The following is a 25342-nucleotide window of genomic DNA, read 5'->3' as shown; positions in this document are numbered from 1 at the left end:
TCAGAGGCCACCAGCATGGGGCTCAGGCAAGTGTTTCATGTGGCGATGATCGAGAGCAGAGCAGCCATCGTTAACAGGAAGCTTTTCCTCTTGCAGTCTTCATCTGACACAGCTCAGTAGTGCAGCCTGGCTAACCAAACACCTGACATGCCTAACCTAATCTGAACACAGAGGAGCAACCTATTATTGATGATCCTCTGAACACTGAAGACACTGATGTCCGTGTGAAGTCCGTACTGTTGATGGGGAGGTTTGTGTGTGCAAGCCTGAGAAGGACATCTGAATTGTGTTGACATGATGCCTCTTATCGTCGACATCTAGATAAATGCCTCTCAGAGCTCCTCGACTCCGCTCGGGGTGCATTCCCCTGCTTCTCTCAGCCCATCCACCACCTCTGAAAGAGCATCAAAATGTCACATGTCCAAATGCACAAATGCTGATTTATGGACTCACCAACTGTAGCTGACTAGAGGCTACGAAGGCAGAAGTACATGCACAACCAGGAGCATCATACGAATGAGCTTGTGTCCTTTGTGTAAAGCAAGGTCATACAAACAGGTAGATAGGTGGTGCTCATTTGCATTCATTAATAATCTGACTAAAATTTGCTTTTTATTATCACCTGATGGCTACATTTGCCCTGGGGGTACCAGGGCTAATGAACCTCATTTTAAGGAATCATGTATTTATTTGTAGGGGAAGACAAATAGAGCTGAAACACGGATTTTAAATGAGTGATCCAACAAAATAAGCGAGAGCTGGTAAGAGAAAGGCTATTCAAAGCTTAAGACTCCACTTAGCATACACCTAAGGTGAAAAACCATCATCAAGACGTTGACACAAACTGAACGAGTCACCACTAAAACTTTCCAATAAATTACTTCCCAGCTTTTGTTTATAAAAAAGTAATTGTGAACATAAACTGGACCAGAACTCAAATAGTATACAGATGACATTCAATTATATATCTAATTTCAGAATAAAGTAAAACTTGCTGAGCAAACTTGGGCTGCATAGCGGTTGATGACAATAAAATTATTAGAATTATTAGAGTGTTGTTTGTGGGGGCCTTTGGGTCCTATGGTTAGAGGGGAGGGGCCTCTGATAATCATCTCACAGATACTTGATCAGAGAGGGATCTAGTAGATTTAGAGACCTGGTAAATACCTTGCACTGGGCTTTTTCCTAAACCATTTTTGTGTGTGTGTCCGCGTAAATCTACATCCTGCTGGGGGTGGCTGCTGCCATTAATAAGTGTCATAGGTATGTATTGGGGGCGCCCATTCTGGTCTAGGTGGATGGTACATGTCTAAGTAACATCCACATGAATGAATGTGAGGTTCAAAAGTCAGGTTAGATCTTAAATGAACAACATTCCTTATGCATGCAAACCTGAAGATTCGAAATGTGTTTTTTTTTTTTTTTTTTCTTGGAACTGTATTTAGTCCTATAAAATAAAGTTCACATAAAATCCACACAAATGCCAGGTCCAAAAGTTTCCCAGCAGAACACAAACAAGGTAGTTAATGTTATTCGTCTCTCTTGTCAGTGGTCATAATGTTATGCCTTACTCCTGTATACTGTAGGATATAAATAGTATCTATGGCATGCTTTCATTCATCACGACCTGGTGAGTTTATTTGTATCTCTATTTGTTCTTTCTATCTGTGTACAGTAGCGCATTATACAATAGCATTAAAAAGCAATGGGAGGCCATGGAGATGTGCAATGAAACTACTAAACTCTAATTAGCACAACAGGGAGGCATCTACATTTCTGGCCCACTCTTTACGAAGATATGAAAACATAGACTCAAAACATTACAATAACCACAGCACAGCATACAGTATGTAAAATAGTACCTCATTGCTGCCTACGTACCTATAAATAGCTGTGATAGGGTTGTAGGTGTGTGACAGCAGTCACATTTCGCTCTTTAAACTGAAATGTCATGGCTTGGGCTCTTGTTGCATTCCTCATCTCAGCTTCAGTGCCCTCCCCCCTGCTAGCTACTCTGCAGAAATCCCCATCACACAACTTAATGATGTGGAAGATTGATCTCAAAGCCCAAAATAAGCCATTATCTAACTGGCAATAGACACATTTCGGAGCCCTGACACTTTGTCATGTTGTCACTCTGTCCACTGATGCTCCGGCTTCTCCCAGGATGCAGAGGGCTGCTTTGTATCGTCTCCTCCGTTGCTAAATAAGAGAATTTGTGGAAATGACACTTTGTTAAAGAAACAGCAGGAGGACCATGTGAAGAATGAGAGGGCATTGCACTTGATTAGCACTAAATTGCTGCCTCTGTGAGCCCAACTTGAAACAAGAAGCTGTGACACTCTTAATTAATGGAAAATATTGTTGGTAACCAGGAACATTTTTTTTCTTTCAATCCATGTATTATTAAAAAATGTGACGTCAGCTAATTGTCTCTCTCAGCAGACTCTATCAATATGGGTGAGTCAGATCTCAATTTACAGCATGTCCATAAAGCTAAGAGCACCCAAGAATAGCACAGTGACGCAAGGCAGGCCAGTCCACCCAAGAGGGAGTGTTTGAAGTTGTAATAAATGAGGACTCATTGGGAAGTAATAATAAAATCACAAATAAGTTACAATAAAATTACAAATAGCCCACTGGAATTGTTCTTTTCTTCAGTAAGTTTTGTCAGTGACTGCAGACAAATAATTATTTTAGTGCCATGACACAAAATGCCATGATGTACCAGTCCATACTTGATCAGTTTGGGATCAACTTGTGTTTTTTGAGTTGTTCCTAAAACGTTTATGTGTGTGTCAGACTGCATCCTGCTGGAGAGTATCATTGATATGGGGTCGAGGGTGCCTGGTCTGGTCTAGGTGGGTGCTACTCATCTAAGTAACATCCACATATATGCCGGACTCAAAAGTTTCTCATTAGGATACTGAATGGACACTTAATGTTGTGACTGATGGATGCATAACACTACTACCTACCATGGATCAATAGCTCAGCATTGCACCATTAGCGGCAGTAAAGGAAGAATGAGACCTAAAGCAAGTAAATATGGATGTGAACAATGGAATTCTTGCTTGCACTTGACTTAAGTATCTCTCGCACCATTGGCTTTGTTGCATCTGTTCACCTGAATGTCATTCAGATGACTTCAGCTCTGCTTTCCAACTTGAGCAGAGGTCTATTCAGCCAGACACAACAAATAATCAAATCTCTGGTAGTTTTCATTATTACAAAATAGGTGCTGAATTTAAATTACCTCCACACTTTGCAGAGATTCAGAAAAATAAATAAATAAATAAAATAAAATGACATACAACCTCCCAGATTAGGTGCCATATAGTGATATCAACTGGTCGATTAATTTCACAGATCTTGCTCGATGTGGGACTGAAATTGCAGGAATACCAGGACAACTGCAGAACTATAATACCCAGCACCCTCTTAAATTAAGCTTTATTTGATTGTACTGTATTTGATGGAGAAGCTGTCCAATCATGTTTGCCCAGTGAGCTTTCTGGGGCCTGTAAAATGATATGATGTTACTGGGTTGTGCCGCTACTGTATCTTAACTGTGCTTAAATTAGGTTTCATGTAGCCTCTAGGCCAGTTAACCTGTATAATTTATGGTGCACAACTAATCTTGTCTAGACCGGGCCAAATACAGGGATCAGATAGAATTTTTTTTTCCACTATGCACCATTCAATTCTCTAGAAATACAAAGTCATCTTTGTCGACATGAATACTGTACTGTCCTGACCGCAACACAAATAATAGGGGTAATGTATCATATTAATGAATAGACAGATTTTAATTGCTCTAAAAATCATTCTGTTCCTGAGAGGATTTCCAGTAGAGAGTTGAGTTTTTATTTTTAATCACCTTCGGAAATAAAGGAATTGACTAGCGTTTAGAAAAGGAATCTAAACACACACACACGCGCACACACACACAGATTGTTGAGTCTGATTCTTTATAAATGCAACACATTGGTCAGAGGTGGATGTCATCAGATATACCTCAAGCATTAACTGCATATCTACAGTTATCTATAATGGCCAATATTAAGCTCCATGAAAAGAGATAATCCCAAGACAGCCAGTCTTAACTGAAGTCTCATTATTGTGCAGACATGCACCACCCTCTAATTCCTCAAGAGAGCTGCCCAATCAGGCCAATGCAGGTGCAACTCCTCGGACTCCCTCCTACCATTATCATCTGCCTTTAATGACAATGCAGTTTCACAGCGCTCACTACAGCCAAAGTCTGCCAAAGACCGCAGGACTCAAGATGCAGAGGTGTCAAACTCGTCAGTCATATGCCTCATCAGTCCATGTAGATGAAATGTGAAACATTTGATTGTGGTTTCAGAAACCAGAAGTGAAAGACTTGCATATTTGAAGATGACTGGCAAGATCCATTCAGTGCTTTTATTAAACCAAGAATAGGGAAGGAAGGACACAAATATGATGCCGGATGACATTCAGACCAATTCATAAAGGCATCGTCGAAGAAACACGATATTATATTAATACAAAGATGATTGGCCTGTCAACACTATCCTACAATGACATGTACACATGCATGCACATTAAAGAGATATAAAGGGGCTTTTGGAGAGGAAGGCAGAGAGATTAAAAAAAAATGTATGTGTCTTATAATGGCCCATCAATGTCAATGTCAAATCAATCTTCAGAAGATGGATTTTAGTGGCGGTAAACCAAACAATGTCACCAGTATTGGCCCAATATATACTGTTTGATTACATTACATTTAATATATATGAACAACTTAGATACGACCACACTGGATAACACAGCATTAACCTCTTTAATTAGTCAATTGTACTGGTTATCTGGCTGTGAATACGGATCTCTTTGACAAATGTGATGTGACATTTTTAATATTCTCTGTAATAATAACTAAGTCCCATCTGGAAAAACTCATGGTGCATGTCTCTTATCAAACAGAAGCAGGGTTTAGGAAGGTCTAAATTCAAAAAAGACATTGTCTAGGCAACGTACTGGGGAAAACTGGAGAAAGGTCCCAGTCGACTGATTGATTCAAACCCAGAAACTTCTTGCTGTGAGGAATGCTCAATTATGTAAAGTGTGATTTACACTGGAGCCCTGCATCTAAGAAATAGACAAATGTATGTGTAAATAAGCAGTGGCTGAGGGACCTTGTCTGATAATTATGAGATCCGTCTGTGAAAAATGCTCACAGTGTCAATACAGTACGTCAGTATAATAGTACACACAGCATGAGACACCACAACTGAAGAGCACCCAGTCAGCTGGAGTTGCACAGAAAATCTACTGATAGAAATCCTGTGAAACTAAAAGGCAGATGAAAAGAATTCCAAATGAAGGACGTACTGTACACAGCGTAATTTCTGGCCCTTGTAGAAGCCGGGTCCTGCAAGTATTTCGTAAAACCGGGAGGCTCTGTCTTTGATCTTAGGAGTAACAGTAATATCTTTGTTTGGAACCAATTCCATTTCCTTTAAAAGTCTGACCCTGGCCCTCAGTAGCTGGAAGCTCTGTTGTAATGATATAGCCTTGTGCGGAGGAACCTGATGGAATGAAAAGATGTGGACAGCCCATTAATGCTGACCGTTGAACCGTGGAGACCTTTAATATGCTGTCGCCTACTATCTGCACAGCTTTGTCTTGCCAGCAGTTTTCCTGGAAAGATATCGCTCTGATTTGTAAAGTAGATCGATACGCAATGATATGGCTGAATTAAGTGGCAATCCATCATAAGTTACAATTAGGACTCTTGCATTGCTTCAATTGGATTTTGCCTTCATAATCAGTTCTGTGATGGTGTGTTAGTCTATCAGTTCCTTGGGTGATAGCCTGTATAATGACTTTTTTTTTTGTTTTTAAACGCAGTGCGTCATTTACACTGATCTGGAATAACATTATGACCACCTGCCTAATATTGTGTTCTGTAGTCTGGTCTAGTCTAGGTGGACATCCACACCAATGCAGGTCCAAAAATCTTGTAAATTGTCACAAGATGCTCAATATTATTTACTTCATCTGTTAGTGGTCATAATGTTATGCCTTATTGGTGTATGTAACCCATAGCATTTGCAAAAGAACATAAATGGCAGATAGAATTGTTGAACACTGGCTTTTCCTCTGTCTCTGTAATGACACAATTGTGCAACTTTCCCCACTCTCACTTTGCAGCCTCATTGTGTATTAAAAAAAAGAAGTTGGAGTCATTATGTTAAGCAGAGATAATCACAAACCAAACAGCATAACTTTGTTCCATGGAATGAGTTGAGAAGATGGATATCAGATTGTCTTGGTGTCACAACCAAATTGAGCCCCAAAGGTTTCTGGTCATTTGAATATGCTACATTCTGTATATTAATGCATTCAAATGAGGAGCATGACTCATGCAGAATATGCATAGCAGTAGAATCTTATCCCATTAACTTCCCTGGTGCACAAACAGGTTGATTGTTTTTATTAACCGATTTGTCAGGTCTCTCTCGTCTCTTTTTGACCCTGACCCGTTTGTTTTTTTTGTTTTTTTTTTATGTAGTAGGACTCGTAACGAGGATTTCTCCTTCATGCTTCATTACACAAAGGTGTCAGCAGCTACTCACTAATAAACACTTATAAAAAATAAAAAAATACAAAAGTGAGATGTAAAATCCCATAGTTCATTTAGAGATAAATTAAATAATTAAATTAAATGTCTTTTCAAAGCCAGATTTCTCTATTTGCTAAGTTCCATTTCTGGCTCAGGAAGCGAACAAGGACAGCAGGCTGGATTCACATTGCTAAAACTGCTGCTAATTTTGATGATTTCTTTTTTTTTTTTAACTTCCCTTTCCATATTTAAACCAGTGTTCAAACAGTGGTTTAAATAGCTACAGTAGTACATCATTAGCTCCTCTCTCTAGGCTCAGTGTGCAGAGCTGCAGGAGAGGGAGATAAATCAACATTTTATGGCTCCTAGGGGCTCCGTGGATCAGACTGAGCTCAGCAGCAAGAAATTAAAACCTTCTTAATGGGGCGCGCAGCTGAAAACAGCCTGCGTTACTGTATTTGAGGACACGACGGCTTTCCGGTATATGCTAATACGGACAAACTGAAACTTCAGTTCATAAAACAACATGGTGACGCTTCACTGCAAACAGAGAAACAGAGGAGGATAAAAATATAGAGCAGAAATTATCAGTACCATCTTAGAGACGTGTTTCCTTTTACAGGTCTGTCCACAATGCTAGGACCTCTAGGACCTTCAACGTTTTTCTGGCCAAGAACCCCCAAACTGACAGAGAGATGAAGTAGGGACTCCCTACCTTATGTTGTAAATTAATCTCAGCCTAGTGCTATTTATGAATATGCATTATTACTATAATTTTGCATTAAATATTATTAATAAAAATAATGCACAGGTTCAAATATTCTTTTTTTATTTATTTCAAACATGTGCAACAGTAGGATGGCTGTGCCACTACTATAGACATAAACATACCCCTCAGTTTTAAAATGAGGAATATATTAGTTAAAATAAGCAATGATAGTTATGGTAGATACTCAGCACATTTCGCCTTGTAGCTGGTCGAGACAAACTGCTGAAGTTCAAACTGAGCATCAGAATGGAGAAGAGAGGTTATTTAAGTGAACATAAAATAGTAACATTTTTCAGAAACTGTTGATCTGCTGGGATTTCCACTCACAACTATCACTGGGGTTTACAGAGAACGAAAGAGAGTAAATATCCAGACATGAGTTTTCTCTTCCAGAGGTCAGAAAAGAGTGGCCAGAACTGGTCCGAACTGATGGAAAAGCAACACTAACTCAAATAACCACACAGCCGAGGCACGTAGGAGAGCATCTCTAAACACGATGAACCTTGAAGAAGATGGGCTGCAGTGGAAGAAGCTAAGAGCAGGAAACTGAGGATACAATTCACCAAAATAGAGACGTCAGAAGATTGCTTGGCCTGATGATGACTTTCTGCTGTGACATTTGGGTGGTAGGGTCAGAATTTGGTGTAAACAACATGAAAGCATTGATTCATCCTGCCTTGTGTCAACGATTCAGGCTGGTGGTGTAATAGTGAGTGAGGATATTTCTGGGTCCCTTAGTACCACTTGTGTATCATTAAGATGCCACAGCCTGCCTGAGTATTGTTGATGACACTGTCAATGGCTTTATGAGCACAGTGTACCCATCTTCAGATACCTACTTCTACTTCTAGTCAGGAAGATAAAATCATTTCTGGTTTCTTCAACATGACAGTGACAGTTCTCAATCCAGTACCAATTGTCGACCAATGGATTCTCAACATGGAACAAAAGAACTGGACACCATCATTGATTCCAATGGTTCCTGATTCCATGTTTTATTATTGATGTTTTCCTGATTGGACTTTAATTGGCAACTTGAAAGGGAGCAATACATTCTTTGATATGACTAAAACATACTTAAAAGTCACCATTCGTTTAGTATAAGCTAAGGATCTACAAGTCTGTCATGACAAACAGAATTTCCGTCACTACCATAAAAAGTTATAAAGCTACTTAAAAATCTAATTTACCCAGTGTGGGAAATTAAATCTACATCTACCACTAATATCTCAGAATTGCCATGTCCAGCGACTGCCACTTTTGTGTCAAAGACAAAAATACCGTCTTCGTGTCATGGTGTTGAAGGTGAATGTGTTGTATGTCCTCCTCCATCATAATGACCGGCGTAATGTTGTTGACCTCCCCTACGTCATTACCGCCACAGTGGGTGATGAGACTTGGTGCTGCTTTTCCTTGCAGGGAGCAAGGAAAGAAAGGAAGAAGGCTCTCCTGCCACAGTCCACCCCAACCAAACTAACAGCAGCGGACATCTTGGACACCAAGGTCGCTTCTGAAGGTCTCTACTGCCATCTGGGCACCACAAAATAGCTGCTACCAATGGGAAAACTTGAAATTGACAATACTGTCCCATGAGTGGGAGAAAATGGAACGAAAGACCCCTTGAAATATAGGTGATGGTTGATTTATTCAATTTTTTGCTGGATAAAATAATTGGTTCCAATTCTGGTTTCATGGTTTGATTGCTTTGGTTTTAAAGGAAGTCTTCCCTTGCATTTGCAATCTTGGTGGTTTAGGCAGTGAACCAAATATTGATCCTATACTTTGGATGAGTTTGAGTTCATATTGGTTGTTTTTAACAGCTTTTGGAGTGGACACCACCCACTGTATCTGGGAACACTATGCACTAGCCAAAGTGGTGGACCCAACACATGAACCTGAAAGAGTAGCTCTGAAAAAGAAAATCATCATGTAATAAATATAAATGTCATTTTCCTTCAAGGCAGTCAGTCTTTGAATGCCACATGCCGAAAGAACACCCAGTTGCTCCCATTCCTTGGCACTGGTGTATGAACAATTTGTATTGTTATTGGAACTATATAAATAAAACTGAATTGAATCAAATGAATGTTAGTGCACTTGAGAGAGTGAATGGCTAGGTGTGATACTGGACTTTAGAGATATTTACGTATAAAAGCACTATATAAATACAAGGCCATGTACCATATTGATGCCCAGTGCACACATCAACAAAGGAATGGAAGAACAGACTGACAGAGAAGACAAAAGAAAGATGAGGAGCAGTTTTCTTGAAACATCAAAGCCCATATTTCATAAAACTGACAAATGATTGACGAGCCAAAGTGAGATACACCACAGAAATGTGTCCTCCATGGAGACACTGCCGCCATTAGAGACGATGATCTGCACTCTTGGAGCACCAGAGTTGAATTTATGGAGGACATTTTGCAGGTTGAAAGGTCCAAGGACCATCTGATATGAAAAAATCTAGAGCAAACATAAATAAGGTTCGACAGATACTTAGCTTTCACCTAGCAGAAGCTTTTTGCACAGATGATCGGCAACATGTTGAAGAAACTGAAGTGGCCATTTTTTTCTGCTGACCTGCCCAACCAGGATTCTAAACTGCTGCATTTGATGTCTGTGTTGTTGCTGCACCACCTGTCACCATCCTCTCTGGTCTCACTGTTCCTAAATAAGTGTTCTCCATTAACATCTCTCTGGGTATTGAGGCATTTGACATGATACAGCTTCTCCCTTTCTGGGGTGTCTCCTCAGCACTGTAAGCCTTTGGCTCTTTGGGCCTCAGCCAGCAGCCTAGAACTACAACTGATTTTGGGTCAGAGATCTTGCTTTTGTCCCTTCAGACTGACTGCTCCACTGAGACCCTGCCGTGTTCATTGGAGCTTGTGAGGTAACTACACTTCATCCTTTTACTGGGGCGTCCTCTGACATCCTCCTACTTGTTGGTTCAGGGGTCAGTGGACGGAGTAGAGTGAAGTGAAGTTGTGATCAAATTCTGCTCCAAGGCGTAAAGGACACCCATTACAGCTCAGGCATGAACGTCAGTGAGTCAAACCGTACAGAACCCAGCTTGTTTAACATAATCAGACCGTAGCTAGTTCACAGGATTCATACTTCACAGTGTTTGGATCCAGGTGCCACCAACAAACATCTAGAGCAAATATGCCACTCAGATCCTGATGGATTAAGATAAAAATACAAATATTTATATAAAAAAAATCCTTTCTGCTCAAATACAAACCAACACAATGCTGTCCTATTTTTTTTTTACACGCTTTCTTTCACAAAAGATGATCCTCATCCTCATCATGTTGATTATGATATGAATCTAATCTCAGTTCAATTGAACAGCTGCTATTATTCAGGGTTTCACATGCAAGGATTTAATATTGTAGAATTCAAACTTTAATATTTTTAATAAAATTGAACACCTGCATTTCTGAAAAATATGGGATTAATGCCACAGACAACTATTAAAATTAAATGTAAAACTGAAAACACTGAAAAAGATATAACATAATAGATATAACATAATATATATTTATATATATAAATATATATATTTTTAAATTATTTGTTTATTTAAATGTCTATTCTGCCCAGCTTACATAGGCCTACAAGACACTATACAATATACATTTAAACAATTTAAAGATGGCCAGCAGAAAAAGAACAAATCTTACAACAACAAAAAGATACACAGACAAATCTTCTGGAATATACAAAACCAGAATAGAAAATTGTATACTCGAACTCAGACATCCAAAAGAAATCAGGACTATTTCCCTGAACTGTTGTGAACAAGGACGTTCTCAGCTCGTTGTATAATGGGCAATGAAACAAAAGAGGAAGTTCACCAAATAATTTAAAATAAAAGTTTTATGATTCTATGACTGAGAACCAGCATTGGCTTAAACTATGTAATATAAATATACTGTACTGGTAATGGACACAGTTAGAAATTAAAATGGTGGCACACCATCAGCTAGCTAACGCTGGTTGACTAAACTGTGTCAATGAAGCTTCAAATAGCCCAGTAGTAATGTAGGAATCCATGTTATAGCAAGAATATTCAATATTCAAGTCAATTTATCATTTGTATGTATCTGTGAATCTGTTATCTTCTGTGAATCTTATTCCTCAGAAATCTGTATGTTTTGTTTTAAAAACCTTAATATTAATCGTCATTAAATGGGTCGTTGTTTCTTTGAAGACAATAGCTACTCTTTAAAACTTAGAGAATGCAAAAAAAAAAAAGGAAAACTAGAACTGAAAACCCTGTCTTTCTTCGGGCTTCTCTTTTATTATATCTCTTAAAATCAGCAACATGGCTGAATAATGAGGACGGGGAAGAAAACTGAACTCAGTCCTCTGTCGTAATGTCACATTCCTCCTCTGGGGTTTCCACCTTCGTTAGCATTCCAGACATTGACCAGAGGTGATAACTGCTCCACCTGGCATTGAAAATCCCCTCAGCCCTCACATTTCCCTGGGAGTTTTATCCCCTTGTTCATTCTGTATTTACAGAGGCAGCAGGCTATCAGACAATAAACCGCTGTGAGCCATTAAGACCAGGTTAAGTTTCTCCAACAAGCTGCGCGGAATTAAATCTAGATACAGCGCCCCGAGGTGCGGCAAAACCTGCCTTTGATGGCTTTTTCAAACGTCTGAAAAGGTTTGTAACTTCTCTGTTATTATTATTGCATATTCATTAAGTTGAGAATGCATAACAATACAACCTTATAATGAAACCTTGATCTGGCCTTTCTCAAGAATAACAGACATACGGGGAAAATTAATTTGCCATTTTTATGTAACATTACGCCTCAGACAAAGGGACAACTAAAAGCTTTCCGCCTTTTTTGTTTCATGTCTTTGTTTCGTCTCTCGGTCCATTAAAACACTCGACTGAAATGAAAAAGCTCTGTGAGACAGTATGGTTTGAAGAAAAGAATTCAGTATGACTGGGTGAAATGCGTTGGCACTTTCCAGAACCTCGTAATTCCTAGATGTAAAAAAAAAAAAAAAAAAAAGACCAGTGATGATGGACAAATCTGAGGGGGAAGAGCTGCAGGGTGAGTATGATTTGACCCCGCGGCACGGCGTACTTATCTCCACGCAGCCTCGGGAGACAACACGGAGCCTGGAGGAACTCACACACAACATCCTCTTTACAGATCAAATTAAGCCTTTTGCTATCTTTAAATAAGACATCCTGCTAGGAGTATGAGGCGTTAAAGACAAGAGGAAAATTCTCTGTCTGCTGTTGATTAACTCGTGCTCCCAGCTATGAAAATGTTGTACCACTGATGCTTCTTGCTTCTTTTCATGCACAGGCTTTTATGTATCTGACTAAGAAGGCTTTTGAAAATGCCACATGCATATGATTAAGTTTCCTCATTCCTGATTACTTTTTACTCTTACTCTACACTTCCCCTGGAGATGTAACCGTAGTAGAGAGACAACGAGAGGAAACTTAAGCACATTTAGAATATCCACACACTACTGGCCCTGATTGGAGTAGTGGTTCAGTTTAAGAATTGATACAAAATTTTTTCCATTTTTGTTCGTGCTACACACATGATATTTGTCAATATAATAACTGACATTCAAGAGTCGCCTGATGGGTTCATTTGTTGGGAATCTCCAAGCAACCATGTCTAGCAGTAGGAGAAACCTCTGCGTCCTATTTCTCAATCGCCAACTTCAAGAGGCTGGAAACAAGATAACGAGAAATGTGATATAAAAGTCAACATTTGTGCTGATCCGAACCAAGGGTCTGTGGAGAGGTGCTCTTCCTTGCGTGAAATTTGGAATTTCTCAGCTGACAAATTACGATCGGTAGATAAACACAGTCATTACAGTTTTATGTCGGCTTCGCACTGTATACACAGACGAGGCATATCATTATTACCGCCTTCCTACTCTTGTGTAGGTCTCCCTTGTGCCTCCGAAACAGTTGTGACTCATCAGGGAATAGACATGGGCCTTCTGAGGGTGTCCTGTGATGTCTGGTAACAGCATCTTGTAAGTGGGGGGTCTTTTGGGACGTATGGTTTAACAAGAGGGGCCTCTGTGGATCATCCCGCAGATACTTGATCAGTTTGAGATGTAGGGAATTTGGAGGACAGGTCAACGCCTAGTGTTGTTTTTGTTTTTTGAGTTGTTCCTTTTTGTGTGTGTGCTTGTGTCAGGCTGCATCTTTTTCAGAAAAGTTGCTGTCATCAAGAATTATCATTCAGTATGTTTACATGCATGTGAAAAAAAAACAACAACTAATTATTGCCTTAACCCGACTTTAACTGGACAATTTAAGTGCAGGTAAACACATTACTCCGACTAAAATCAAAGTTCTCCTTGTTTGATGAAGACACTCCAGATAATGTGACTGGAAATCAATTTTCTCTGATATGTATATACACCTTAATCTGAGTTAAACTAGACAACTTGAGTGCACCACAACCGCTGTGCTGGCGTATGACCCCTGAATAAAAACATCCAAAAAGCCAGTCACAGAAGAAGAAGGTGAACAGAGCCAGTAGAAGAACCACCTGACAGATCTGCAGACCTGACATCTTATCTGCACCATAAGTAGTGCGCACATTACGTTCGAAATTAAAAAGAGCTGAACTATTATCCACCTTGTTGTTGTCTGAATGACTTGTTTATTAAATGACGTAATAGGTCAAACAGAAAGGGGGCCATATTAACTCGCTGAAAAGACACATATCGCCACCTAGTGTGGAGGAGGAGGACATGTTCCTGTCAGTTATTAGCTGCATGTAAACACACTGAATGATATGCTCTAGTATAGGTGGATGCTACATGTCGAACGAATGAATGCCAGGTCCAAAAGGTTCCTAGCAGAACGTTGAATTGTCACAGAAGTCATTTACTTCTCCTGTCTGTGGATTTAATCTTAGGATTGATCTGTGTAGATGCACGGAACACGCTCAACACAAACCTTGTTGTTTCATGCACCATTAAATATGCTACAATACCAAAGACGTGAATTTTTTATGCCATATATGTGCCAGTTATGTGCAAACATCCTTTCCAAAGCTCTCCAGAGTCCTCCACATCTCTGACATGTCAGACTGTGACCTGTTCTTCCTCTTCACGGTGCTCATATGTTGTACGGTTTTTCGTCTGGTCGGTTGGAAGATGATGGACGGATGTTTTCGTCCGTGTATTTTGACAGCGCCTGCCCTTTCACCGGTTTCCAAGGACGACTTCGCTGATAGTTCTGTGTGACAAACCATCTGCCATGTCAGGTTACTCATCCTCAGGACTTTTGCCAGCGGCTCATTAAAAGGCCATCACGCCTCAGACAGCAGGCGCTGAACAGGCTAACTGCTGGATTATTTTATTTGTTTGTGTAGCTGGTACTAGGAGAAAACTGATGTGAATTTTGTTCCTGTTAAGGAGACACAGCAATTTAAACTAGAACCTGAGGTTTAATTTTCACTCTGGGATCAGAGTGTTCAGAATATATAACAAAATCTGTTCGTTTTTTCCTTCATTTGTTCTTCATCTCTCATCTTTCATTCTGTGCTTTCTTTCCATTTAATTTCTTTATCACCATCCAGCTAGATGGAAGAAATTAATCTGTAAGAAATAATCAGAGCAATTAAAATCAGCCCGTGGTTGATGGAACCTTTTCATTATTATTACTAATTATACAGTATTTCCTTGATGCATAAGGCTGTAGTGCAGGGCTGTTGGACTCCACGCTAGTTTTCTACACAGATTAAATTAAGAGTAGAATTAAATGACATTGAACACAGGAAGTTTTCGCTTGCTGTTTAACTTTTATTTTGGAAGATATATTTGGTCAAACAATATACAATATCAACAAACGCTACAATATAATAGTGATAAAATTACACTACAAGCTGATAAATAGTTGATTTTGGTAAAAATACATCAAATAAAGGGAGTGTACAGTGGGTGTTAAAGATTATACACAGATGTTTGATCAGCAGAGTTTGTAATGCAGAAAAATAAAAATAAAATAAATAATAAGACAAACCTATGCAATGCTAGTGAAAACAAATATGACACATTTCAGAGAAAAAAAGGTAAGACCGAAAACAGACGCCTAAACTGCACCTTTTCATGTTCTCGGTCAGCTCTGCACATCTTGACCTCGGAATATTCTTATTCATTGTCAGGTTGCGAGGCCATCTCCTGTGCTTGACCTTCTCAAGGTTCCCCTGCAGCTTTTTCTAGATGAGGCTAGGCTAGGTCCAGACATAAATGTTAACTTTGCTGGAATAGGTTTCTAGCAGACGGCCAAAAAACAAACAAACAAAAAAAAAAAAACAGACCAACAGTACTTACTTGGAGCACTGGCAGCTATTCATGATTAACCTCCACTTTCATTAAAGTGCTATTCCCAGCTAAAGAAAAGCAGCCACCAAAAGATTGATGTTTTCCACGATCACACTTCACCGCATGTTTACAGCACAAAATTCAATCTTGGTCTCATCAAACCCATCAAACATTATTCCACCTGGTTCTAGAACAGGGGCGCCCATATGTTTCTTTCTTGCAGACTACATTTACGATGACCCAGTCAAAGACTGACCTACCTTTATATTAAAACTGTTGCACTGCACCTTTAGAAAAATAGCATTGTCCCTTTAAGAAAGATTTCAGGTAGTCTCGAGTTGTTGTTGTTGTGCGTGGCTGTGGATGTGTACTGCTGAACTGAAGGCACGGTGCAATAAAATGTTCGTTCTGGAGATGCAACAGATAAACGATAGACTAACATCTAAAACATATTTTCTATGGAGCACGATATACCTTCTCAATCGGCCGAAGGTAGTGTGGTTAGATGTTCAATGTATTGGGGACCCCTGTTCTACAAGGGTTAGCCAGGGTTGCAATTTCCACCAAATTAATCTTGCTACATTGCCTTATTTCCTAGACAGATACAGAATAAAGAGATGGTTATCAGAGATGGAAGCAGTGGGAAGCAATAGTCCTTCTCTTTGTCTTCTCATCAGATTTGGACGGAGGGCGTCTTCTTGACACCGTTGCGCCACATTTTACCTACTGTTGATCCTCTGAAATGTGACACATTGGTTTTCACTGACATTGCATAGGTTGGAATATTTCAAAATAAGTCATATCAGGCCTTTTTTTACATCACAATACCTCATTAAACACAAGTGTATAAGCTTTCCAGAGCCACTGACAGCAGTGAAAACCATAAAGCTTAAGCTGCCTCGTCTCATCCTGAAGCTTTTCCCTCCACCTCCATCTAGTTTTCAGCTGAAACACCACAGTTGGGAGCTGAGGGTGTGTAATGCAGAACTGCAAACCTTCACCTTTAAGATAGGAAACACCTGAGAGATCTACACGCAGGCTATTCTGTGAAAGCATAGTGCACATACATGTCGGCATCATCCGGCAATTACGACCCTCAAAATGGTGGACGGTCAGCTGTGTTGACTCTCTCTCTCTGCGTGCTTCAAGCAACGGCGACTGGAGATGAAGCAAATAAATATTGAACGACGGCTACTTTTACTGAAATCACTGCAAAACATTTTAGTAGACGGCATGTGGTTTCTGTGTTTGCTGAGAGAATGCATTTGGAATCAGTCACAACAGTTGCAGTCTGCATCACCGCAACCCTTAGTTGCATTTCTACGGAGGTGCACGACAAAGGTTATGAAGCTAAGCCGGCGTAGATGTGACATGGGACAATAAATCAAACTTCGGATGTCGTCACTACATGATAACATTCAAGTCGCAGCAGAGACCCTTAACTTAAAAAAAAACAAAAAAAACAAAAAGGGGGACAGTGATGATTACACGAGCGTCTCAGAATGGAGATGTGTCGACAAAGACCTCGGTCCTCAGACTGATGCACGTGTAAACAGAACCAGAGATGATGGAGTACGGATGTTGTTGCAGGGCAGCTCCCTCCTACTGGAAACCAGCTGCTCGGGTCAGGGATCAGACTGGGCAGGAACAGCAAGTGCCACTGTAATGACAGCAGCCACCTGTAAAACACAAACAGAGCAGACAACAGACATCAATCACCCGACAGGCACCAAACACCTTCGAACGCATCGTGTGAGGGGACTGTCAGCCTTCTGAAAGCACAAAGCTCACGCGGAGCTCTCAGCAGAGCCTATCCTCTGGCTTGTTATTTCCTTTCATTTGTGAATTATTAATTGGCAAGAAACCAATTTGTTCTTTTATTCTAGGAGTGTCACAGGTTGTGGGAAGTAATTTATGATTGTTGGTCAATGGCTGAGTTTTAATTAAGTCCAGGGCAGAGTTCACAGTACTGGAGATGGAAGCGGTTCATTAATCACCTACGAGCAGACTGGCCTAGTGAATGGAAGGCCACAGCGCATCATTCTTATTTGCATTACAGTTAATAGTTGTCCAACAGGACACATGTAAGTGAATTAAGCCCTGAGAGGAGAAATTATAATGAGAATTATTTTGGAGTTTGATGGTTAGACATAGGTTCTGTCCGATTAAAACGTGGATTTAGAAACAATTCGGCAACAACCCAATCTGTGCATTATCGTCCCTAAATGGGATTAAAACACTGATGAATGTCTATGACTTTTCTGATGAAAATATTTGTCTTAGATTCATTTTCAATTGGTTTTGGAAGTCTGTGTCCATTAAAAGGTGAAATATTTTCTGTATTATGCACTCAGTACACATTTCAAGTCATTTTGGACACATGCTCCACTGGGTTCCTTCACAGAAGAAGCGATGTAGCCGTTACACATCCCGAAGCCCTGAACTCCTCATCAGGAAGCACGATTCAGCTGAGAAAGGTGAACACCTCAAGCTGTTTTTCCACCCTATTGACGTAGCGTGGGAGGGAATGTATTGTCTCGAGGGCATCCTGTATGCTTGGTAGCTCTCGCCGATCAATCACATCAAATGCCACTGTCTCGCCCGGACACTTCAGAATGAGGAGACTCTCTCCGCAGGGAGAAAATACTTGCACTGGTCTGTAGGTAGCGTGTGTTGTCACTGGAAATTAATTGTTCCTGACTGCAAGCAAAATCAGACTAATCTTTCTGATCACTCTCAGCTCGGTCGATTTGTTCTAGAACAGCAAACCTAACCCAAATGGACCAGCCTAGGGGGGAAACGCTCGGTAGTCCAGGTAGTGAAACAGCTCCGCTTTCCTTTGCTAATACACTGGTACTTGATTCCAGGGAGGTTCTCATTTACTTGTGTTGAGTCAGCACCTCAAGTCCTGCCTAGATCTACTCTACAACATAAAAAAAGTGAACTTGACAGAATACCTGCAGGCTATGCTCCTTGACAGCTACTAGGGAAGCCTTTCAGCACTTGTGGAGAGCTGCTGGAGCTATGCTGCCTCAGGAGAAGCCTGCCAACCCCTCCTCTCAGTCAGACTGAAATACTCCCACGTTCAAATGTCAGCTACTGGCAGGTTCCAGTGCTGGATCGCAGGTGGCCTTACCCAGCATGCATTCTGGGGGCCTGTGTCTGATAGAGCAGAGGTTTCATGACGCATCCAGGTCAATAGTCTTATGACTGTTCAGATAAGAGAATATCATGGACAAAATGCTAATCAGACCAAAACGTGGCTTAAGGCAGACAGCAGCAGGTAGTGGGTGTCCATCTCATACAGTTTTGGGGTTGTCAATATATAGTAAGACAGGGCAGTCAAGCAAACACTAAACAGGCATAACATTATGACCACCCTCCTAATACTGTGTAGGTCTCCTTTGGTCCTGACAGTTGAGACTCATCAGGGAATGGACACGGGTCTTCTGAGGGTGTGTTAGTGGGGGAGGCCTTTAGGTCCTATGGGTTCAGAGGAGTGGCCTCTGTGGATAAACACTTTCAGCTTTTCTTCATGTTTTTGTGTCTGTGTCAGGCTGCATCCTCCTGGGGATGGCTGCTGCCATCAAGAAGTGTCATTGCTGTGGGGTGGAGGTGCCTGGTCTGGTCTACGTGGATGCTACATGTCTAATTAACAACCACATGACATGAAGTCGATGTAGCAGCAGCACAGTTTGCTGTATGAACTGAAATGCTTCAAACCGACAGATCCAGATTACTTCATCAGCTTCTTGAGAGTCATTTGCGAGTACACTGGCAAGAACTTTATAAACAAAGTCGAGAATCCTTCAGAGTTTGTAAAATACAGCCTAAAGTAATTGGACGTTTGCAGATTATGGAAGTTCCAGGTTACATTTATTTTTTGTATAGTAGCTATACCGTTACGTACCACTAACTTGTATTTTTATTGTACGCAGCTATGCTGGTAGCACTAGTAAATAATATGAAATTAAACTACATGAGGAGTGAAATGCAATTCTCTCCTTTCCTTGTAGATTTTTGAGGGATTCAACGGGCTGAAGGAAGGATAAGTTTTTTTCAAAAATGTTAATTAAAACTAAAAAAAAACAAACAAAAAAAAAAACAGATTGTGGTGGAACATTTGAGCCCAGACACATGTGTACAGTATGCTAACAATGCTTCCAGACAAACCACCTGACTCAGATCAGATCAAGAATCCCTTCAAATGCGAAGCATCTGTTTTTCAATGAACTGTTCAGCAGCAGTCATCATCAGAAGAAAAAAAAAAACACATCAAAATGAGAGGATCACAGAATGTGAGGCGGAAAAAGGCGAACATGAGGAGGGTAGAATGAACCGAGTTGTGGGGAGAGGAAGAGTGATGAGAGGACTATGAAGTGTGACAGGAGAAGGAACATGACTACACTACAGAGACCGTCTATGGAAAGACCTGAGGCGTCCGTCAGACTGGTGAATTTGTGCACATCTGCACAATGTTCCGATCGTGACCAACTGGAAGGGTTCCAGTTTAGGAGGCGAAGAGTTGGAGCAGTTTTTTTTTTTTTTTTTTTTGCTGTCAAGGTAGACCTATGCGAGTGTGTGTTTAGGGTTTGCAGGCATTGAAAGAGAGACAAAGAGAGAAGATGTGAAGAGATTCTTTGTAGAGATCAGAGGCTGCGGGGTGACTGTGTTTGCTTGGCTCACAGCCTGAGAGTATTACCGGTCAATGCCACATCAAAGCTCGGTCTGGACTGGACGGAAGCACACACAGACACACGTGTTTGACTGCATTCATACCTCAACCCATCACCACTACTTTAACCTTTTAGCCTCAGAGAAAAACGCAGCTTTATCACGGGTTGCACTCATAGATTAACACGATTTTGATGAGCAATTGCTCTGGTACAGGGGCACTGCTGTAATAAAATCCAGTAGAACATGAAACACATGACAAACATGACATGTAGAAGGGTACCCCGGATAGTTCGAACCCAGTCTATACTCTTTTATGCGCATTGACTGACTCCATTCAGAGGTTGCTGTGCTGTCTCCCTCATCCGCAATTGGCTACAATTGACTGGTTCTGGGTACTGTCTACAGGTAGGTTTGATTGGTGTGCCATCCAAGCAACAAAGCCTCAATCTGCCCAGGCACCCTATTTAACTGAATAGTGCCCAATACTGTGAAAACTGTGCCAATTGTTCATGTAACACCATTGAAAGTATTTAATTAGTGCACTTGTCTGTGTTCATCTGAAATCTTTAGAATCGTCGTAGTTCTCATTTCAGACATTAGCTTACAAAAAAACATCTTTGGTAGATTTCAGTGATATAGTATGTAGTTGTTCACAATCAGCAGCTAAAACAGGGAAGGAACGTCATCCAGACACTGACCCAACATGTTTCATTCAAATGAGCTCCCAGGGTACACAACGGGCTACATCAAACACACACATCAAAATGTCAAACACCAAACAACGCAGTGATGTACATTTGAGTGAGCTAGTTAAGTGGTTTATCTCGAGTGTTGGGAGATTTAGCTGTTTCAATCTCGTCTAGATCAATACGGGCTCATTGGGCAGGTTGGCGATGTCCTGCCCCATTTCCAGAGCCCAGTGTCCAGGCTGCAGGAAGCTAATAGCTCATATCAATCACAGGCAAAACCGCTCCATGGCACCACCATTGATTGTCAGTCGGCAGCAGCAGGATGAATGGCATCTCTGAAATGTTGCAGAGGCCAAGCCAACGGGGTCTGCATGGTGTGGGAGTGAAATGTCCGGAGGTCGCCTTCAGACTCAAAGCTTACTGCTGAAGTATATTGGAAAACGAATACAGGAGAGCTGTGAAAGTGAGCAAAGAAAACCCCCTACAAGCGTGTTTCACTTGGATAATTGTAGTGACAGTTTTAATCTACTAATCACTGGCGTAATCACAGGATTTTGCGTGTGTATGCCTTGTGTTAAATGTTTTATTGTTTCTGCTTGACCCACAACCTTTATTGGCTGTTCTGAGGGGTCCAGTGTCTTATTATATGCTGATGACAATTAGTTATTTTCCGCTCTTTTACCAGAGGCCGATTTGCATATTTCTGTATTGTTGCATACACAAAATATTTCTTTAAGATACTTTAGAGCACTCTAGTTTGCAGTGAAGCTAATATAAAATATTAATCTTCACAATCTTGATTCATTTCACTAGATCTGAGTCCACTATAGAATCCTGCATTTTTAATTTGTTGTAAAATCTTTAAAATTAGTATTACAAAATTTATACTAGGATGACCAGATTTGGATTTCTGAAAAAGAGAACCCTTCACACAATGGACAAACACAATGGAAATTTGACGTAAACATGTCTGAGTTCGAAAATGATTCAAAGTTAGTATAAATTAGGATGATCTTTTTCCCCCGGACAAAAATGTAAGAAACACTGACATTTATATCCTAAACAATCTCCTTTTGCTTTCACATTTTAACCAATTACAGAGGTGCAAATTAAAAATACACAAACCTCCTATTGGAGTGACATCACCGCAGCTTATTTTTTATCATCTTTTTGAAAAGGATTTGGAACGAGACTTCCTGTAATATTACAGCCAGTGCTTTCTGTTTGATACTTCAAACGAGCATATCAGTGGTTACAGACTGAAAGACTAAACTGTAATCACTGTCTTAATTCTCACCGCCCACTGCCCACATGCCCCTTCGCAGCCATCATTCTGCTGTTTACTGTTTTGTTTCTGTATTATTAATGCCTGAACTCATTTTGTATTCTTTTGTAACTTGCTTTGTCAATCCGTGAACAGCTTTATGACTGAAGAAAAAAAGAAAGAAGCCAGGCTTGTAGCCATTCCTAACGTTCTTGTTTTCATTCGTTCTGAACAAACATACATGAGATGAAAGTTTAAAAAGCCCCTTGTCGCGCAGTGCGACTAATTAAATTTTGATTTAATTTAATTTACAAATGAAACTTGCATGTTTCCTGCATGCTGGGTGCTGCTTCTCACCCATGCTGCAGCAGGTGGTTGAGTTGAGTTGACGCCACTGGCTCTTAAAAGGAGAGAGCATGTTTTCACACCTTTCGTTTGCAGGAAGGATGTGTTTGATTTCTTTTAGTTGGACAAAATTGGTTGTGCTGTGCCTCCAAAGCAGTTGTGACTCAGAGAATGGACATGGGCCTTCTGAGGGTGTCCTGTGGTATCTGGCAATTCTGTTAGTGGGGGGCCTTTGGGACAATTGATAAGTTTGGGATCTAGTGACTCTGGAGGTCAGATGTTTTTTGAGTTGTTCCTAAACCATTTTTTTGTGTGAGGCTGCATCTTGTTGGGGATGGAGTGTCAGTGCTATGGGGTGGGGTTGCCTAGTCTGGTTTAACATCCACACGAATTAATGCCAGGTTCAAGTTCAAGTTTCTCAGCAGAACATTAAATTGTCACATGATGGTCAATGTTATTTACTTGCCTTGTTGGTGGCCATAATGTTATGGCTGATTGGTGTTCTAATTCTAAAGTAGACCTCCAACCTGCTTTAACTACCACCCAAAGGATTATATGAATAAGGTGTTGTCATTCAGTTAAGTTTATTGAAAATTTGGCCTTAAAGCTCAATGTTTTGTCAACCCATCCATCCGCCCTGATCTCCTTTCTCATTTAATGGCTCGCTCATTATGTCTTTATTTTATAGACTCTGTGTTTACAGATCAGACATAGGGACATTTGTTGCAAGTCATGATTTGTCACAGGGACTCCGTCTTGACTCACGTTGAACCAAACCAACCAAAATTTCTAACATTTGTCATCTAAAACATATTTATGACTCTTGAGATCGGCTATAAAATTGAGCTTAGTGCTGCCTCCAGCCATGGAATTCTATCGTTATGGCTAAACTAAAGCTTTCCCTCAGTTTAGTGTTGCCTTTTTGACGGCCCTGCAATAACAGTATTATTCATGCCAGTGTATTAGCAGTAAAATTGTCAAACAGTTTGAAACACTTGAACGTAACACCGAGCGGTCCCGTTCCCTTAGCTGCTCTCGTACGATCCCCCGTTAAGCCCTTCACTGGAGGATGACACTCATTTCACCTGTTAGGGTAATCAGTCAGCTTTAGGTAATCTCCGAACGTGTGGAAAGCTGTTCGTGATGCATGCTGGGAGCTGAGCAGACGCACAGGCTGCGGAGTGTTTGCTTGTGTTGTGCAGAAGAGGGATGGGTTGACATTTTGATTTGATTGGGGATTAAAGGTCACACGGAAGTATTTTAAGGTTCCCGCTCAACTTTTGGCTAATCGTTTCTCCGCAGCTGTGAGGTGGAGGAGTCGGTAGCGCCCTCAGATCACCGTTGTCACAGTGTGTTGTCTCACATTTGGCGGCGACAGAGCCTTACCCACCCGGCTGGTAATCCCCTTCAGCAAAGTTTAGAGTAAGCTGACGGCATAGAAAAAGATAAATAAGGATTTTCATTTTTTACCCTGTAATGAAAAACTGCAGAGCACTTTCTCTCATTGCGGCATTTATCTCTAACGCAGGTTCAGATATCCCTAGCTTTAATTTACAACAATGCACAAAACTTTCCACCTTGGGTTTTTAGGACTGCGAACAATTGACATTTACAGAATATAATTATTCTTACTTCCAGTCTGCACACAAAACACGACCAAAGCTTCTTGACGAGTCCACCAAAGCCTGGCTGAGTAAGTAACACGTCTGTACTCGCAAGAAACTTCTCCCTCTTAGAGTAGATAGATTGAGGACGTCAGTGACAAATGTCTTGCATTAACTTTGTTGTTTATTTTTCGCCCGGAAGATGTGAAATAACCCTATTAAATCAAGTAGTCACTTGGCCATTAATCTCAATGCAGCTGACTAGTCCCTCAAAGCTAATGGGGTTTAGAATTTGCATGAGGCGAGTTTACCCACAAAGCTTCGCCTAAGAGGATTGCTGTTCAGACAGAGAGCTTATTGTCACACTTGTTCATAGACATGGATTAACGGTACTAGGCCCAAAGAACTCCACTAACTGTGGCAGCAACTCACAAGTTCCCCTCCACTGGCTTGGATCTCGGTTTCAGAGAGGCCGAGATTCCAACAGCCCCCAGTCTAAGCGTGACAAAATACCTCATATTTGTTTAATATATACAAACACTTGTCCGTTTCCAGTTTGCAAAGCATCCATTAACATCTTGTCCTTAAGTAATGTGCACGCCTACGCTGGTACGGCAAATAAAATAACTGTTTTTGTGCATCATCGTCGAGAGCGATTCTCCCATTAACAAAATATCTATTTGTTTTTCAAACATTTATTTCTCGTCATATCATTACATCACAGCGCTCCCGAATTCCCGCACGGTGTTGTCAACTTAGCTTTTTTCTTCTTCTTCTTTTTTTTAAATAATTTGAATAAGCTTCTTTCAGCGCGAGCATGTCTGCTGTGTTTCATAAAGCAGCTTTGGAGTCTAAATATAACGTGTATCCACTGCATTAATTCTTTAATATTTATCAGCAAGAAAAAAAAAAGGTGCTTGAATGTGGCTTATATCTGTATTTCAAATTCAGTAGGGGGAAAAAACTGCAAAGAAAAAAAATTTAATATAATAAAAAGTTCTACTCAAGTTTTAACACAGTTTGCTCAACACACACAGAGACTCACAC

At 40.5% G+C, this 25342-nt stretch overlaps 1 protein-coding gene across 1 annotated transcript in view; it reads right to left on the bottom strand.

Moving 5' to 3' along the window:
• Positions 1-15173: 15173 nt before the first annotated feature.
• The window catches only part of tsnare1 (T-SNARE Domain Containing 1), a 147640-nt gene continuing 137471 nt past the window's right edge, over positions 15174-25342 (bottom strand). Inside the window, exon 12 of the mRNA XM_047597643.1 lies at positions 15174-17395. The gene's annotated coding sequence lies outside the window, so the exon portion shown is untranslated. The remainder of the gene's footprint in view (positions 17396-25342) is intronic.

The sequence above is a fragment of the Mugil cephalus genome, chromosome 11 (assembly GCF_022458985.1).
Source record: "Mugil cephalus isolate CIBA_MC_2020 chromosome 11, CIBA_Mcephalus_1.1, whole genome shotgun sequence".
Classification (NCBI taxonomy): domain Eukaryota; kingdom Metazoa; phylum Chordata; class Actinopteri; order Mugiliformes; family Mugilidae; genus Mugil; species Mugil cephalus.
Note: the sequence above shows the minus strand (reverse complement) of the source record. Positions and strands in the feature narration are given on the sequence as shown.